We start from the raw sequence: 17041 nt of genomic DNA, 5'->3' as shown, positions 1-17041 counted from the left end.
AAAAAAAGGTTTGTGCCTGAAATAGATGCTGGTAAGGAGCTGAAGTTGCTCTCGGGAGCCAAAATGAGCTGGTATAGAGTTCCATATAGGAGCACGCATTTCCGACCGTGGTGAGTCAGAAGGAGCCCTACTGGGGGTCATGTGTGCCTAGGCAGTCGGATGGGCTTCCCACACCCCGGGAGGCAGCGTGCAGGGTGGCCAGGCTGCAAGTCCATGTGAGAATCAACCACGTGGGCCCCGGTGGGGTCTGCTGTCTGAGAAGCCACGAGCCTGGCTGATTGTGATCTCCCCCCTCCCCCTCCCCAGGGGGTCCACAGCCCACACCTGTGTGATTCTCAGCTTTACAAGCCTACTCTAAAGAATGGTCCACACTTCCAGCTCCAGAGCCTCTTCGCTCACTCTCCCCTTGATCCCTGTGTTTGGTTCCCCCCCTCCCCATATCTCTGAGGCACTCTTGGGGCACTAAATTTTGTAATCCCTCAAGTGGACACCACAAGGACTCTACTAGAAGACAAGTCATCCACCTGGCTTTTGGGGACCCCCTTATGCCACTGAACCAACAGACAAAAAAAAAAAGGAGTTACTCCAAGAGCTGGAGTGATTGATCCTAGTTGCCAAGGAGAAACTGGCTCGCTGGTACAGAGTAGCGGGCAGGAAGATAATTCCTGGAACACAGAGGATTCTCTCAGGTACCTCTTAGAACTTCCATACCCAAAAGTAAGAGTTAATGAAAAACTACAGTAACAAAACAAACCAAAAAAAGGGCAGGACAGCCAAGGATTCAGATCCTTCAAGAATCAAGGCTTGTGTCACTCCACCAGGTAGAAAGTCCGCCCTGCTGAGGTTCCAGCTGAGAGCAGAGGAAATACAGGATGGGAAGCGAGAGAAGGAAGCCGGGTATTAGACGTGGCCTTGTGAACAAATATAGAAATGAGAACCGTAGTAGTTTTGTATACTTTCTGTTTACTTGATATATATGTGTGTTTATTTGTACATGGCAACCATTTTCTTCTTTTTTCTCCTTCTTCCCATCACTTACATACAAGTTGCAGGAAGTTAGCTTTATAATTTAGTCTTTAGGTAACAGAATACTTAGTGGGGCTGAGGCTGAATTTGAGATGTTATCTGTGTAGGCAGTCTTGGTACAGTGAGTGCTGGGACTCCTCCTTTGGAAGAAAGGGTGAGAACAAGCAGGACAGCTGTGTCTTGATCGGTAGAAGTGCAACTATATTGTTGTTGCAGCAGAGCACAAATGTGTGTAAAAGGGTGCAGGTGGACGCTGGGTAGCCACAGTAGCAGATTGTGCCAGTTAATTTATTCACCCTTCATCGCCTGCTCTGTGAAAATTGAGCTAGGCCCTTCAAGTATTTCTCCTTTGGCCAGGTGGTGTGACATCATGCTCTGTCAGTAGAGGGCAGCAGAGAGACACTGAAGGTGGTGTTTCCTTTCCTAGAACCAATGTACTCTCTGGGAGAACTCCTGCATTGTTCTGCATACAACTTCAGCAGCCAGATCCTGCTGCCCCTCTGGCTTCCCTAGTGCCCAATCCTGTCCTGTCACAGCTTCTCCAGCATGCAGCTCCTGCAGCATGCAACTTCCCAGTGCCCAGCTCCTGCAGCAAAGGTGCTTCTCCAGCACCCAGCTCGAGCAGTGTGTGACCGTCAACAGCAGCCAGCAGCTTCACCCAACACTCCCCATGGGTAGTTTAGTAGCACTGTGCCTCCAGCAAGAAAATTCTTGATGAACAACTCTCCTTGGGACCCAAAAGGATGGATTTCCAGTGAGTTCCAGGAGGCAGGTTTCCTGCCAACATGGCACCAATTGACTTCTCTGTCATCCAGGGAGCCATGACCATGCCCTCTCCATCAAGGTCAGGACCTCAGCCGCGGGGCCTCTTCCTTGAGCTCTCCATGGCAACCCTAGGTGCAGTGGCTGCTCTCATATATGCTATTTCTGTATTCTTCACAGTTCTTTTACTTCTTACCAGCCAATCTCTCAATACTCCAATCCCCCATTATCGTTAATAAGTCTTTATATTAAACTTTTCCTGTTCACATCACTATGTGGTTTCTGTCTCCTGAATTGACCCTGACTGATACAGTCACCCAGGGCCTCAAAGGGCCTTTTTCCATCCTTACCGTCCTTGAGCTCAATTCGGCCTCCTTGCCAGCTAATCATTTCCTGCTTCAAGCACTCACTCAGCAATCATTTACTGAGTGCCACTGCAGAGCTGGGCACTGGGGTGACAGGTGACCCTTGCTTTTGCAAGTCCACAAGCAAGGGGATTCTCTGGCTCTCTCCCAACTTGGCACCATGCTCTTGGTCCTCTCCCACCCCTCAGCCTCCTCCGCTGCCTCCTGGGCTGACTGGGGTCTTGCTCCCACTACTTAATGCACAGTGGGTACCCCTCTCGGGTCACACTCTGCTTCAGCTGTACTCTAAGTTCTCCTCCGCTCAGACACCTGGGCTTAAACGAATGCAGACTTCTACTGCAAGGCTTCCATCTTTATCCTCTGGACATCCCCACCTGGATGACTTGCAGTTACCTAAAATCCTACTCTTCTAGAACCAGATGTTTCCTCTAGCTCCTCTGTGTGGAAGTGGCAGCACCCTCCCCTTAGCTGCCAGTGCCCCAAACCCTGGAGAGAACTGAGGTCCCACCCCCTCACTTCAGTCACCAGGCGCCTGATCCTCAGACCTCTGTTCTCCACCCCTGCCCTCCAGGCTCTCAGCACCACAGGTCTAGACTCTGGCAGGTATTCCATAACACGTTTCCCTGCCTCTGGTATCTCAACCTCTCACCCCAGCTTCTCAGCAAAGATCTTCTACACAAGGCTTTCTTAATCAAAACCTCTGACGCCTGATGAAAATGTTCTGAAGTTCATTGTGATGGCTGCACAACTCCATGAACATATTAAAAACTGCCAAATTGCACACTTTAAATGAGTGAAACTGTATGGTATGTGAATTATATCTCAATAAAGCTGTTATCTTAAAAATCCCTATGATGCCAGTGATTTTCCCACACTGTAAAACCTACACTCTGGTCTGTCCTACACCGATGGCTCGAAAAGTATGGCCTCATGCTATTGTTCTGACCTGGCCCCCACCTCTCCCAGCAGACTCCATCATTCCAGGGCCAGTCACTGGTCCCCAGCTCACATCCCCTGTTCCCACACTTGTGTCTCCACTCACACTATTCTCTCCTCCAAGAGGAGAGCTCCTCCCAGAGGACCTCCCAGCTCCCCTCTCCCCAGCTCTCAGCATCCCCTAACCCCTATTGCTTCTCCTCCACCACCCATCCAGGGGTCTGTAATCAGTGTCTGTTGTGTGGTTATCTAGCTTTTCACATGCATATGGATGCATTTGTTTTCCCAAACAGATGATGTCAGAGTTCATGTCCTGCACCTTGCTCTTCTGCCACCCGCCCCTCTCTCTCCTCCCTGTTCTGGGTGACCCTGGAGGCAGAGAGGACTGTGTGAAATCACTCCCAGGCAGCTGCAACATCCCCAGCACAGTGCTGCGGTGCCTAGAGTGACCCCCCACAACCCCCATTCTAGGGGTCGCTTGGCAGAGTTCCCCAAGGCACTGTGCCAACGGGAAGGCCCCTGTTCCACCTTCCCTGGGCCAGGACATACACCTGCTATGGGGTTTGAGGGCCCCACCAGCCCCCAGATGCTCAGGGCCAAGGGGGTCATGAGGGTCCTAGGTCAGGGTGCGTGTGAGCCATAGGAAGCAGGGGGAACTGGCCTCCCACCAGCCCAGGCCCTTCGGGGCTGGTCCCCAGCTTGCCTGTGACCACTCTCTTCCCACACCATTCACACAATGCTCCGCACCTGCACTTTTTCACAGTCCTCCCAGACCACCCAGTTGACCCCCTCCCAGGCCCAAACCAGGAGGTTCCCCCAGAGGGGCTTCAGGGTCTGGGAGCTGCTGCTGGAGCACAGCCCCTCCCCACCCACGAAAGCAGGAAAGAGCCCACTGCTGTCAGAACTACCCACTTGTCCCTGGTTTGCTTTCTCCTCACCTTCTGTGCCAACCAAAACCAAACCTATTGTTGCAGGGGGTGGGGATGAGGTCGAGAGGAGAAAAGCCCAGGATTCTGGGCAGCACATCCCAGAATCACTAGCCCCTGACCCAGCGGCCCTGGAGCAGTTCATCCACCCCTTCAGCCCTAAGAGGGCTCAAAGGGAATCCACCTCAAACCCTGGGTCTGCCACTCACTTTACCAGTCTGTACAATGGGGTGAATAAGAGCCCTACCTCCTACATCTATTTTAAGATACAAGAGAATCTGAGTCATGTGTTTAGCATGGTGCCTGGCACATAGTAGGCATTCAAAAAATATTAATTTTTTTTAAAAAGTATTACGTCACTAATCAGGGCGAAAGGCTGGTAAAGTGTCCTTAGGAAACCTAGCCTCTAGCTTAAGACCACACCCAGGAATGGCTCTCGCTGGCTCCCAGGTGCGGCTGCTGTGGCATGACCCAGTGTCCTCTCTCCAGCTAACGCCGCGAGGCTTCCCCTAATCCCCAGCCCATACAGACACACACATCGGCCCACACAGATGCACTCACACAGACACAGACACACACAGAAAGGCACGTATGCACACACATATAGACTCACAGACAAAGACACAGACGCGCTCACACATGTGGGGACACACGCTCTCTCACACACCAGGCCCCGGGACCCCGGAGCAGGACTCCCGGCGAGGCCTCCCCACACATGCGTCGCACATTTCACCTAAAGTGTGGGCCAAAGAGGCATTTGGAAACCAGCTTGGGAACCTCATAACCATTCATAACATTGTTCCGAGAGAAAATACAAAACATTGCCCTATAAACAAACATTTGCAATAGAATTTCTCCAAGAGCTAGGAATCGCCTGTGCTAGAAAACTAACAGAGCAAGAAGAGAACAACCACATAAACTTAGTTTGCCTCTGCAAAATTAATACCAATTACAAAAACATTTATGTGAACTGCTTGCCATTTACACCTAATTACCATGCAGCTCAATTATGCATACCATTAAGGGTATGCCAGATTAATTAGGCTGTACGTTTTGTGTGATTACACCCCCACACCCTCAGTCCACATATGCCCAGCTTCCAGAGGGCAGCCTCTGTGACCAGGGGACATGAGCAGGTCTGTAGCGACCAGAGAAACATTGGCTTCCAAACTCAAGTTGACAGTGGTCCCCGTCCACCACACCCACCCCAGCCAGAGACAGCCTGACTCGGGCCCAGGCTTTCTTGCCAGTGTCACCACCACAGAAGCCCCTGCTGAGAAGCCATCTTCCCACCAGAGCCTCTTTTGAAAGGCAGAGATGCTTCAAAAGTCTCCCGGTCGGTGTGGCTGCATGTCGTCGCAGGGACCAGGAAACAGCCCAATGGCCACCACGGGTGCCCGCTCACAGAGGAAGCTAGCCTCACCATCCAGACCAAAGTCACCCGGAACTCATGTCTCAGACTCCACCAGGGCCCTGCACCCCTTTCCCTGGCACATGGAGCCAGCTACTGGGCAAGGTCCCAGCTGTGGTCCGCCCAGGCCCTGGAGGGGTCAGAGCCTCTCCCTCCCTTGCCCTCTGCTCCCCACACAGCCATGGCCACCCTGCGCTGACCCCCACCTCCCTTCATTAAAATGAGAAAAGGAACTGGCCCCACCCCAATTCCCATTTAGCTCAGCAGATACTCTTCAAATACACTGGGGTGACCCAGGTTTGGGAAACAAGGGAGTCAGTGGAACATGGTAAGTGGAGCTTCCCAGGAACCAGGAACTCAAAGCTGACAGGGGGACAGGCAGGACAGAGCAAGAAGAGGCTCAGCAAGTGAGAAGGGAGAAGGGCGAGCCCGGGGGGCCGTGTCTCCTCGGAGCCAGGCAGGGACCAGGCTCCGCTGAATTTTAATCCTCAAACACCTGTGAGACCAACGGCAGAAGGATTCTTTTAAAACACAAGTGACATAAAATATCCAAGTTTAGGGCAAGAAGCAGTGTTTGAAACAAACAAATGACAATCCAAGCCTGTGAAGGTGTCTCCATTTTGCAGGTGGCAAAACTGAGGCTAAGAGAGGTTAAGTGATCTGCCTGAGGACTTGGGTAGGAGGTGGCAACACCGAGGGGAAACCACTGTCTGTTCAGTACCGAGTCTCGTGGCCTCTGCCTGGGTTCAGTGATGCTGACCTGGCTCACATCATTTTTCTAGGAATTCTCTGAAAACAGCCCTTCCGGTTACACACAAAAGACTCATATTTTTACTTTAGAGAAACAGTTTTTGTTTCTTTTCTCTTTGCTTACCCAAACTGCTCTCCCCAGCTTATCCCCACCTACCTTGGGAGACCTGCCTCTGAATGGAAGGTGGATGTCAGCTTTGCAATGTACACACCACTGTCAGAGGCTGATGAGACTGACCTGGGGTGCTGTGGTCGAGGAATTGAGGAACAGGGTCTTGGCCTTGTGGCTCATCTTTTGGGGGAGATCCAGAGAAGCAGAAGCCCCACTCAAGCCCCCAACATCAGTATCCCCAATGCACGTGGTCTGAACACCTGGTTAAGTCACTTTCCTCCTGAAAAATCTATAGGGATTGCTACCAGTTTGGGAATAAAATGTGCCTACCTTTCAAATCCATCACCTGGACCCTGCCCCTCCCTGGGGCCCCCACATCTGGGCCTGGTGACACAGGTGCTCTCTCCTTCTGCAAGCCTGGCCCACTTGTGCAAATCCTAACCACCCTCAGTCCCATCCCCGGTCCTGCCTCCCATGTGAAACGCCCCCAGATCTCTCCAGACTCCCTCTGACATGTGCCCTCTCAATGGACGGCATCTCTACCACGCAGCTGGCTGAGCCAGAAACCAGTCACTTCTGCTCCCCACACCCTCTCATCACCCAGCCATTCCTCCCCAAACGCCTCACGAAGCAGCCCCCTCCATGCCTACAAGGCTGCTCCTCTCCATTTCTACACCTGCCTTCTGCCCGGGCTCCCTGGCCCCAGCCTCACCTGTCCAATTTCCCTTCCTTGATGCCCCAGGGTGATCTTTTTGTCAGATACAAATATAGGCATGTTACTCCAAGCCCAACACCTGTCAACAGGTAACATCCTGGCCTTCGGTGGTCCACCTCTGGCCTGGCCCTGCGGCCTCACATCCCGTTAGTCCTCGGACCCCATCACTCCTGTCACATCAGGTGAGGAAACGCCCTTGATCACCTGGCTAACTGCTTCCCATCCTTTGAGATTCTGCGTAACCCTCACTTTTAGAAACTTTTCCTGACTGTCCCTCCTCCCTTGAATGAGATATCCCTTCTCTGAGCCCCTAGGAGCCCCAAGCACACACTGCAGAGCTCTCCCCACCCGCCTACGGTGTGATGGCCACCTTGCCAGACTCTCACCTCCGCTGCAGGCTCCTGAAGGACCAGCGCAGTCTCTTCTATCTTTATAGCCAGTGCCCGACACATAGTAGGTCTTTAATAAATGAAGAGATAAGTGTTATTTGTGGCTCTGAAGCAAGGGTCCTCTGGAGAGAAAACACAAGAACTGCCAGGCCTGCCAACTTGGGGCCCCCGCCCCTCACCAGACTGCCAGAGTCCAGGCAGCACGAGGGTGCTGACTAAAGAAAATGCAGAGGCAACGGTCTCCCTGACTGGGCTTCCTGGCTGAGCTTCCAGTACCAGGCAGTCCCACAGGCCACCACTAGTTGAGCCGGGAATCCCGGCCTGTGAGAGGATGGCAATAAATACCACATCACTGCTGGTAACCAACCATCAGGAACCATTGCTGGGTGCCAGCTGCCAGGCCTGGTTGTGGTCTAGACCCTCCCCTGCCTGTGGACCAGGGACAGAGTCAACCCTGCCAGCAGGCTCAGCAACCGGAGGAAAGGCCACTGCCTGCTCTGGGTCTAAAGAGACCAGAGGGCAGGGAGGGAGAGGGCCCAGGGCTGGAGGGACCTGCTGGGTCCCCAGTGGGCATGGGCTCTGAAGAGACTGATGGAAGGACATCAAAATTAAAGGTCCAGAGATCAGATGGCCGAGGAAATGGAGGCCCCACGACCCCTAAGTGGTGATGAGAGTGACAAGCAACATTTGGTGGGGGGGTCTTAGAACACAAAGGGGCCTGCATGAGGTCTCCTTGCCTCATCCCCAGAGTCACCCTCATGCAGCCCCGTCATGACCCCACTTATAGAAAAGGAACTCACACCTCCTGAGCACCTGCTAAGTGCCAGGTGCAGTGCTGACTGTTTTCATACAATATTTCATTGGATTCAAGCAACACTGGTGAAGTGCGGGCGCTCTTCTTATCCCTGATTCACGGATGAAAAACCCACAGCTCAGAGACTTTAGATCTTGCAGTAGCTGTGGTAGCAGTAGGGCTGAGACACAAATCAGGATCCACCCACCTCCTGGTCACTTCTTTGCCCTGCACATCTGTCCCCCACCGGCCTGGGGCTGCGGGCGGTCCCCAGAGGGCTTGCTGCTGCCCTTGATCTTCCTGCCTTACTCCGGGGCGGGGGGGGGGGGGGGGGGGGGCGGAGCAGGCCTGGAGAAGTCCACATGCCCTTTCTCATGTCATCTTTACCAGGGCCAAAGCAAGCTCCAAGAGGGCACCCATGGGCGGATGAAAATGGGAGGTGGGCGCTGTTGCCAAGCAACAGACAGAGGAATTTGTATCACCCCTTCTCACCTCTCCGCCCTGTCACCGGGTCACTGCCACCTGCTCGTGGGCCTCCAGATCACAGTCGGGCACAGCTTGAGCCCACATGCCAGACAAGCTACACAGCCATCCCCTCCATCCCTGGCGGGGCCTCCTAAAGCCCCACGCTGTCCTCCCTGCACACGGCTCCCAGGCTACGCCAGGGCTGGGTCACCCGAGCTCCACGCGGGGACTAGGCCCTGGCTGTACCAGGTCACAAGAGCGACCAGATCAAAGCCTTCAGGGAAGATCCTCAAGGATTTGTGTCCCATCCTGTGTCAGAACTGAGTTTCCAGTCACCATCCTGTAAAGCTAACTTGGTCCACGGCCCCCGGCATGTACGAGGATGCAGGCAGCTGCCTGTTTTCCACGCTTATGCAATCCCTTCCTGCCTAGGCCTTCGCTTGGAGACCTCAGGGTCCGCAATAAATCTCCCTGCAACCTTTCCAGAAAAGACTCCAAAGTACCTGAACAGCCCCACCCTTAACTGTCAGTCCTCAAGCCAATTTCATATCCATTATAAAAGAGTCCACCCTTCCAGCCCAAGGGTGACTCAAATTTTTTTCAAGTTCTTATCCAGAAGCTTTAAAAAGTGCAGTTTTATTTTTGTTGTTGTCATTAAGAAAGGAATGCACGTGCCTTTACATTTTTTCGAAGGTTACAAAAGTGAATAAAATGGCAAAGACTGCCGACACGTTTGCTGGGTTATCCTTCCAGAAAGACTTTTTCTAAGCATGTACAGACCTATAAATGTGCATATTGGTATAAATTTTAAAGGAATTTAAAAAATGAGATTACACTCTTCACACTGCTTTTGGGGTAAATCCATACCATATCATGGGCGTCTATTAGATTTCTCTTTATCCATAAATTTAGGCATCCTTTTAGAATCTGTAAAATTAATCATACAAGACCATTTCCTCAAGAAGCCCCGTGCCAACAGGTTCTGTTTCCTGGAGTGCTGGAGGACCCCAGTCACCTGGCCTGGGCCCAAGCGCCCTCACCTGCTCCTCCCAGGGTCCTCTGGGGAAACTCTGAGGGGGAGGTATGCTCCCAGGGCCCCTCAGCCTCCTAGCCTCCCAGCCCAGGCATTCCCATTCACCAAGACAGGCCCTACGTCCAACCTACGGCTCAGTAAACCACAGATCTGACCCCATCGTCCTCTGAGCATCTTTTAACATTTTCAAGTAAGGACCGCTGGCACACTGGGATCGAGCTGATCTATTAAGTCTAGAACATCTTCTGCACTGATCCCCAGATCCACCTACATGGTAGCACAGCAGGAAGAGCACAAGACGAGGAGTCAGGACCCAAGTTCCAGCCCTCCAGTTACTAGCTGTGAGAGATGGTCCTCCGTCCAACTCTGTGCACCCAGACAGGACAGCTAACAACCGGCTCAGAATTAAAAATGACCTTGACATTTGAAACAGAAACAGAGAGGGAAGATCAATAGGGATGACAGTGAGCAGGGCCATGACCACAGGAAAGAGGAAATAGTAACCTGGTTATAGACATAAATAAGGCTAGGAAGCCTTGGGGGTCAGAGGGGACCACAGTAGGATGGGAGTGGGCAGTGCTGAGCTATGGCTGAAAAAAAAATTCCACTCCCTGCTAGGATTCTGCTAGCAGAGCCCCAGGCATCCTCTCTGACCGCCCTCCCCACAACTCCCCCGCTGTCGCTGTTCTCCAGACAGGCCTGCGATGTGACCAGCAAGGGAGACACGGCCTGGCGGCCCAGCCTGCTGGCTGTCCTTGCCAGGGACTGCCAGACACCTGCGGCCACACTTGGGGGCACAGCTGCCAGGCCAGCCCAGGGCACCTCCCCTCCAAGGTGGGGGCTCAGTTCTGCTGCACGTGGAGGAGGGAGGGGAGAGGGCAGGGTGAAGTCAGGGTCTACTGCGCCCCACCTCCCACTTTCTCTGAATGCTGGGGTGCCTCAGCCTGAGGGAGGGGATGCAAAAGGGGACACAGAGACCTCTGGGAGGCCAGGCCAAGGACACTCCTGCTGCCCATTCACATCATGACTGCCATCACCGACAGAGACCTCGCCCCCCGGCTGGTGTTCCCCTTAATCGCCATGACCCCCTGGGGTTGGTGTAATTTAAACCCTGCTCTGTTTCCCTCCAAGTCTGAGCTCTTAAGCTCTAGTCTACGGAATATAAAGGAATCATCAAGATCCTATACCAAATGAGCTCAGCTGGCCCCTTCCCTGCCCTCCCTTTCTTCCCTCTGTCTTCTCCCCACCCCACCCCCTACAGCCACCACAAGCAGGAAAATTCTGAGCGATTCTCCACGGGCCACACAGGAGTTACAGAGTGCAGGGGCCTGCTCTCCTCAAATCAATGGCTGGTCCCCAGTACACGGATGCCCTGTTCCACCTCCCCAGAGTCTCCCCCAAGTCTCCCCCACACTCCAGCCATGGCATCCCTGACAGCCTGGCTTCTTCCCCTTGGCCTAGAAGCTGCATCTCTGTGCTTCAAAGCCCATGTCAGGTGCCACCTCCTCCAAGAAGCCTTCCCTGATCCCCTTAGTGGGTTGTGACCTCACTGTCCTTTAAGAGTTTTATTCCTCCCTCTACTGCAACCTTGGTCTGCGGTCATTAATTAGTTGGGCACATCCTAAACTCACTCTGTGTCCCCTCAAAGTGCAACACAGGGTCTTGCCCACAGGAAATGCTCAGCAAATCTCTGGTAAATAGAAGCAAAAAGGCTGCACTCAGGACAGAATCCGAATTAAGAGCTGAAACCACAGCGTGAGGGATTTAAGGTGGATACAAAGACAACGTGTTGACAATGTGATTTGCTCAACTCTGGGACAGATTGCTAAGCAGTGCTGAGGAGCCTCCCACCTCTGAAGGTTTCTCAATCAGAATCAGCACTTTACTCATCTGCCTAAGATTTTGCAAAAGAGGCAGGAAGATGGACAAGCCTTCTCAGAGCACTTCCTGCAGCGCCAGTCCATGTGAACCGTCCCAATGATGACGATAACCAGGCCAGCTAACACTGAGCATCTGCGTTCCGCCAAGAGATAAGGCGCATTCCCGTTTAATTCTTACAACAAACTACAAGTAGAGCCTAGTCTTATTTCCGTGGTACAGGCGAGGAAACGGAGGCTCGGAGAAAGTGAGTTTGCCACTCCATATCCCACAGCTGGGAAGGGTCAGAATGCTGCTCCTTCCAACTCCAGCGCCCTCACTTCAGCTGCCTCGAGAGAGGCTCATGTCCAAGCAAGTCCCACCTATCCCCACGCGGCTGCACTGCACACCATGTACACAGAAATCAGCACGGAGACACGTGCACCACACCCTGTCTTGCCCACACACTCAGCCAAGGGGACGCAGGCTTGGACACACATGCAAATCCGCGACACTGCGTGGATCTCAGATTTGGGAGGGGTTTTTTTTTGGGAAAAAGAGTCAGGGAGGGAAATGACTGAAGACGAGCCCTCAAAATTTGAGTGGAAAGGAATCTGGCACCTTTTGTTTACTTAATACGCCTTGCTCAGGCACAGCAAAGCACACAGGCCCACAGAGCCGCCCAGCCTCAAAGGGCGGGCGGGAGGCTGACCAGCTCTACTATCCATTAGACACCAAAATGGAAGTGGAAACAAGTCCCATGGGCCATTCTCTGGCCCTAACTTTTGCCTGTTCTCAAGTTAGAGGCCAGAGACACACTTCACCATCAATGGAGCACAGGATGAGGAAAGACAACATAGGCACCAAGTCAGGGACCCCAGGCTCCAGAAAGTGGAAGGTGGCAGGAAGTGCCAAGGGGAGGGGAGCATGTGACAGGCACATACTTGGCCCTCCTGGCCTCGGGCTCTGAGCAGTACTTCCAACCCTGGAAGAAACCGGGCCTGGCCCCACACCCAAACAGCCCCCACCTAGCTCCAGAGCTAGGGGTTCTCAGAGCTTCAAGTTCTCTTTCAACCCTAAATTCTAGGGCTTGGATTCTAATGGTAACATTTGAGGCCCAAGGATGGGGAGAGGGTGGTCTATTTTTAACTCACCCATTAGAGAGCTGGCAAGACTGCTCCCGAGTCCCCTTTCTATCTGGTTCCCAAAAAAAGGAGGCTTGATGGAGTCCAGGCTCACACTGGGGAAGAATTTGGGTCTTTCAGAGGGGCTGGAGCCTAAGGAACTGGTCTTTAAGTATGCGACGGCCACAGTAGCGGCAAGCAGAAGAGAGCCCAGCCACTAAACCTGCCGCTGGGAAGAGGACAGGGACAGAAAACACAGATGTGCAGCCAGCTTCCCGCCACTCAGCATCGCTCACAGAAGCCGAGCTAAATGTCGGATGCGGGACCCAGAGGCGGCCAGGGCAAGGTCCCTGTCCCGTGGAGACCACAGAGAGGAAAGACTGACACGCAGTGCAGGAGCCCAGGAGAGCTGTCGCAGGGGACAATCTAAGTTCCCCAGGTAGCAGGCCTGGCCCCACTTCCTTCCAGCCAGGTCACCCAGGGAAAGTATTTTATAGCTTGTCCTGTCTTCTTTGCAGGCCACTGGGAGGACCAGTGGCAATGACATGTGACTGTGATAGTAAAATATCCCTAAGAGACTCAGGAGCTGTGAATTAGACTCGAGGAGGAAATCTCAGAAATTATGCACACACTCGAATTTACACATAAACCTACAGAAGGACACACACATGTGACGGCTTAACCGGAAGCTGTACTTTTAAACCCTCAATGGAGTCAGATGTGACAAACTTGTCTCCTGAAGGGCCCCCTGACCTCATACCACCTTCTCCTTTCAAAGGCCCATCCCCCAGGAGGCCCTGCTCTCTCTCAAACCTCCCGTCCTCAGAAGCTACTCCTGACTATCACTATGTGGTGAAAAAAAGACCACGCCACCCCCATTCTTGGGTCTGAAATTCCACCACTAGAATCAGAGCCATAGAATTTAGAAGTTGGAATGGACTTGAAGCTGCAGTCCAACCCCCACCCCACAGAGGAATCCTGTCCGCAGACACCCTGACAGATGGCCGTGGCTGTCCTCTCCTACGCTTCTCTGGTGCTCGGGGGACAGCCCTTAAACCACGGACCTGTCACTCCTTGAGTCTAGAAGGAATTCACCTTTTTTAAGGTCGGCTTCCTACTGCAGGCCCACGAGCCTGGGAGGGAGAGCCTTGGTCCGCCGGAGCCAGGGGCCGTGCATTTCATGAGTAGCTGAAGACAAGCACCAAGGAGCTGGACAAGAGGCTGGAGAGGGAGCCAGGGCCCGGAGAAGTGGGGCCGGGAAGGGAGGCGGGCAGGTGCCAGACCCGCTGCGCAAGTTTGCCTGGGCCCCTGCCGGCGTGCAGCACATGTGCACACATGCACCCACATGCACACAGACTCACACTTTCACAGAGTTGCCTGTCAAACAGCCCAACCAGGGCTTCAATGGGACCTGGAGGCAGAGCAGGACCACCTCATCCCAGAGACTTAGCAGGAACTCCTAACCCATGCCTCCAAACCCACGTGGCCTCAGGAAACCGCCAGGAGAGGGCCCCTGCCAGCAGAGGGGACAGCCCAAAGAGGGTCTGACAGCTGGGCTCCCCAAATCCCACAGGCCAGTCCTAACACTGCAGCAACGCCTAAGGAGAAAAGCTTCCCTGGCTGCAGCTGTCACATCTGCCTGGGAGGGAGGAGGCACAGCGGAGCAGCACCTGATCCCAGGATCCCTTCGCAGCCCGCCAGCCCAGGAGGCTGGTTCAGCCGCTGGCAGCCCAGGGTGAAACATGAAGACTGAACAGTCCCCCAGGGATGCTGATGGCAGTCTCTGGGCACGGCAGCGAGGGGCAAGCTGGGTCACAGGGCAGCAGGCTCTTCTCCCGAAGGCTCCTGTCCCTGCTGGTTTGGGAGGGGGCGAGTTGTGTGGCTCTGGGGCCCAGGCCCTTCCTCCCCGGCCTGACGCAGGCCTGAGCTGCCCAGCTGGGTGCAGGACGCCATCTTGGGTCAAGGTGCAGCCACAGGGGGCTCCCCTCTCCAACTGGGGAAGAGAGCCCCTGAGAACCAGAGAGCCCCTCACTCCCCACCTAGTGCGCCAACACCTACTCAACTAGCTTCGCAGTAGAGGAGGAAGGACGGAGGGGATGGAGAGAAAAGGGGGAAATAACAGAAAGGGGCAGGGAAGGGAGTGGGTGCCCCCAAGAAGGGAGGCTCCAGGAAAGCGAAATGCAGTTTGGCAGCCGGAGGGCCGCGGGCCCCAGCGATGGGGGGCTGGGGGAGGCCGGGGGCGGGCCCTGGACCCCTGCCAGCTCGGTCCGAGCTGAGGAGGAGGGAGGGCAGGGCGGCCTGGGGGAGGGGAGCCGGGGTGAGGGCGGGACACGGACCGAGGCAGCCTGCGGCTCCGAAGCTTAGGGTCTCCCGGGGCGCAGGGACATGGGGCCGAAGACCCCCATCCGCAGCCTTGGTGAGGCCTCGTCCTTCACCGTGCAGATGCGAAGCTTTCAAGGACACGTCTGCACCGGCCCAGCGGGGGTGCGTGTGCGTGAGTGTGTCCGCGTGCGTGTGAGTGTGTACGGGGAGGAGGTTGGGTGCTGCTGCAGGGGGCGACCCCGGGCGCCCCCCAACCCCGTACCGCTCAGGGCCCCGGCCCCGCGGCTACCACCCCTGCGTTTTCCGGCCCCCGCGGCCCCGGCCCGGGATCTTCGCCCGCCCCCGCCCCGCCCCCACACTGCGGCGCCGCCACCGCCACCGCCGCCGCCGCCGCCCCGGCTCCCACGGCCCACGGCGGGGGCAGGGAGGAGCCAGGCACGATGTCCCCCCCGCGCGCCGCCCGGCTCTCCGCGGAGAGGTGTGCCCCCCAAGTGGCACTCTCCCCACCCCCGCCGCCCCTCCCTGATCCGCTGGCACCCCTCACCCCCAGCCACAGGTGGCCGGAGGAGGATCGCTGCGAAGCGCTCCCCGGCCCGGCCCCCGGATCACCCCTCGGCCCGCCCCCGGGGGCCTCCCGGGTCCCCCGCCCCGCCGGGCCGAGGAGGGCCGGGAGCCGGGGGGAGGGGCGGGGGGCCGGGTCGTGCCAGGCTGCCATTTTCTGCCGCCGCCGCGGAGCCTGCGCGGGGCCCGGCCCCCGTCCCCCTCCCCCGCTCCCTGCGGGCCGCGGCGGGAGCCGATTATTCCGGGTCGGGGTCTGCGCCCTCCAGCGCCCCGGCCGCAGGCCCCAGGCGGGGCCCCGGGACTCGGGCAGGGCCCGGAAGGCGGGGGCGGCCAGGCCGGGGCCCCTGCGGCAGCGCCGAGCCGGGCACCGCGGCTGAGGCGGGTGGCGGAGGGGGCCCCCCGCGGCATTGTATAGACTTGAACTTGAGCCCGGAGCCGGGCGGGGGCGCGGAGGGGGCTCCGCGCCGGGAGCGGGCGGGACGGGAGGGGGCGCCTGCCGAGCCCGCGGGGACATAAACAAACCCTCAAATCCCCCGCGCCGCCCCGGCCAGCCCGGCCCGCCGTCGCCGCCCGCAGCCCTGGCCCCGCGAGCGCCCGTCGCCGAGTTGCGGGGGTCCGAAAGCGTGCCCCGAGCCGGGTACTGCCCGCCGCCGTGCCCCCCGCCCGTCTCCCCTCCTCCCCACCCGCCTCCGGGCCGGCCTCCCGGGCCGCCAGCAGCGGCGCTCATTACCGTGTGGCCGGTGGGGTCGGGCCGGCCCGGCTGCGCGCCCTAGTGCCGCGGCGCCGCGTCCCGGCTCGTCCTCTGCTCTCGCCGCCGCCGCCGCCGCCGCCGCCGCCGCCGCCCGCGCGCCCTCCCTCCCTCCCGGCCCGCCTGCCTGCCTCGCTCGCTCGCTCCCTCCCTCCGCTCGCTGTCGCGCTCCCTCTCTCCGCCTCCTCCGCCGGGTCCCCCCCTCCCACCCCTTCTCTCCGCCTTCCTCCTTCCCTCCCTCCGGCCGCCCGCGGGCCCAGGCCTCCGCCCGCTGCTCGCCCCCCGCGGCCGCGCTGGCCCCGGCCCCGGCGCTGCGGAGCCGGCCCGGGAGGCAGCGCCGACTGGGGGGCCCCGGGGCGCCGCGGCGGGAGCGGCCTGGGCGCGCGGCCGGTCCTAGCGCCCTCGGCCCGACTTCCCGGCCCATGCTGCCCCGCTGGGGGTCCCCGCACGCTGCGGGACGGAGGACCAGAACCCGCGGCGCCCCGACCCCGCGCTGGGCCCGGGCACCCCGCCTCGGTCGCGCTCCGGGCCACTCCGCCGGGGGCCTGCGACAGCCCTCCCCTCCACGGGGCGCCCCGCTACCTGGCACTGCCTCTGCGCTGGGTCCCCGCATCCAGCACTGGCCGCAGGGACAGCGGCCCCTCCTCTCCCCGGGCCGGTGTCAAGTGCCTCCCCCCTGGCAGCCCGCGGAGCCCCCGGCGGCCTTCGCCCTGCAGTTCTCCGGACCTCCACCAGAGCCCACTGCA

The 17041-nt window shown here is 57.2% G+C and overlaps 1 protein-coding gene across 2 annotated transcripts in view; it reads right to left on the bottom strand.

The window, feature by feature from the left end:
* DNMT3A (DNA methyltransferase 3 alpha) overlaps nt 1-17041 on the bottom strand; it is a 101743-nt gene extending 84702 nt beyond the window's left edge. The window contains exon 1 of one of the 2 annotated variants that reach the window (XM_072938097.1): nt 16878-17041. The gene's annotated coding sequence lies outside the window, so the exon portion shown is untranslated. Of the gene's footprint in view, nt 1-16277; nt 16436-16877 lie in introns of those variants that run through there. The other variant, XM_072938096.1, reaches the window with a different exon arrangement.

Source organism: Vicugna pacos, chromosome 15, assembly GCF_048564905.1.
Source record: "Vicugna pacos chromosome 15, VicPac4, whole genome shotgun sequence".
NCBI classification, from domain to species: Eukaryota; Metazoa; Chordata; class Mammalia; order Artiodactyla; family Camelidae; genus Vicugna; species Vicugna pacos.
The sequence above is the reverse complement of the archived record's forward strand: the minus strand, read 5'-3'. Positions and strand labels throughout refer to the sequence as shown.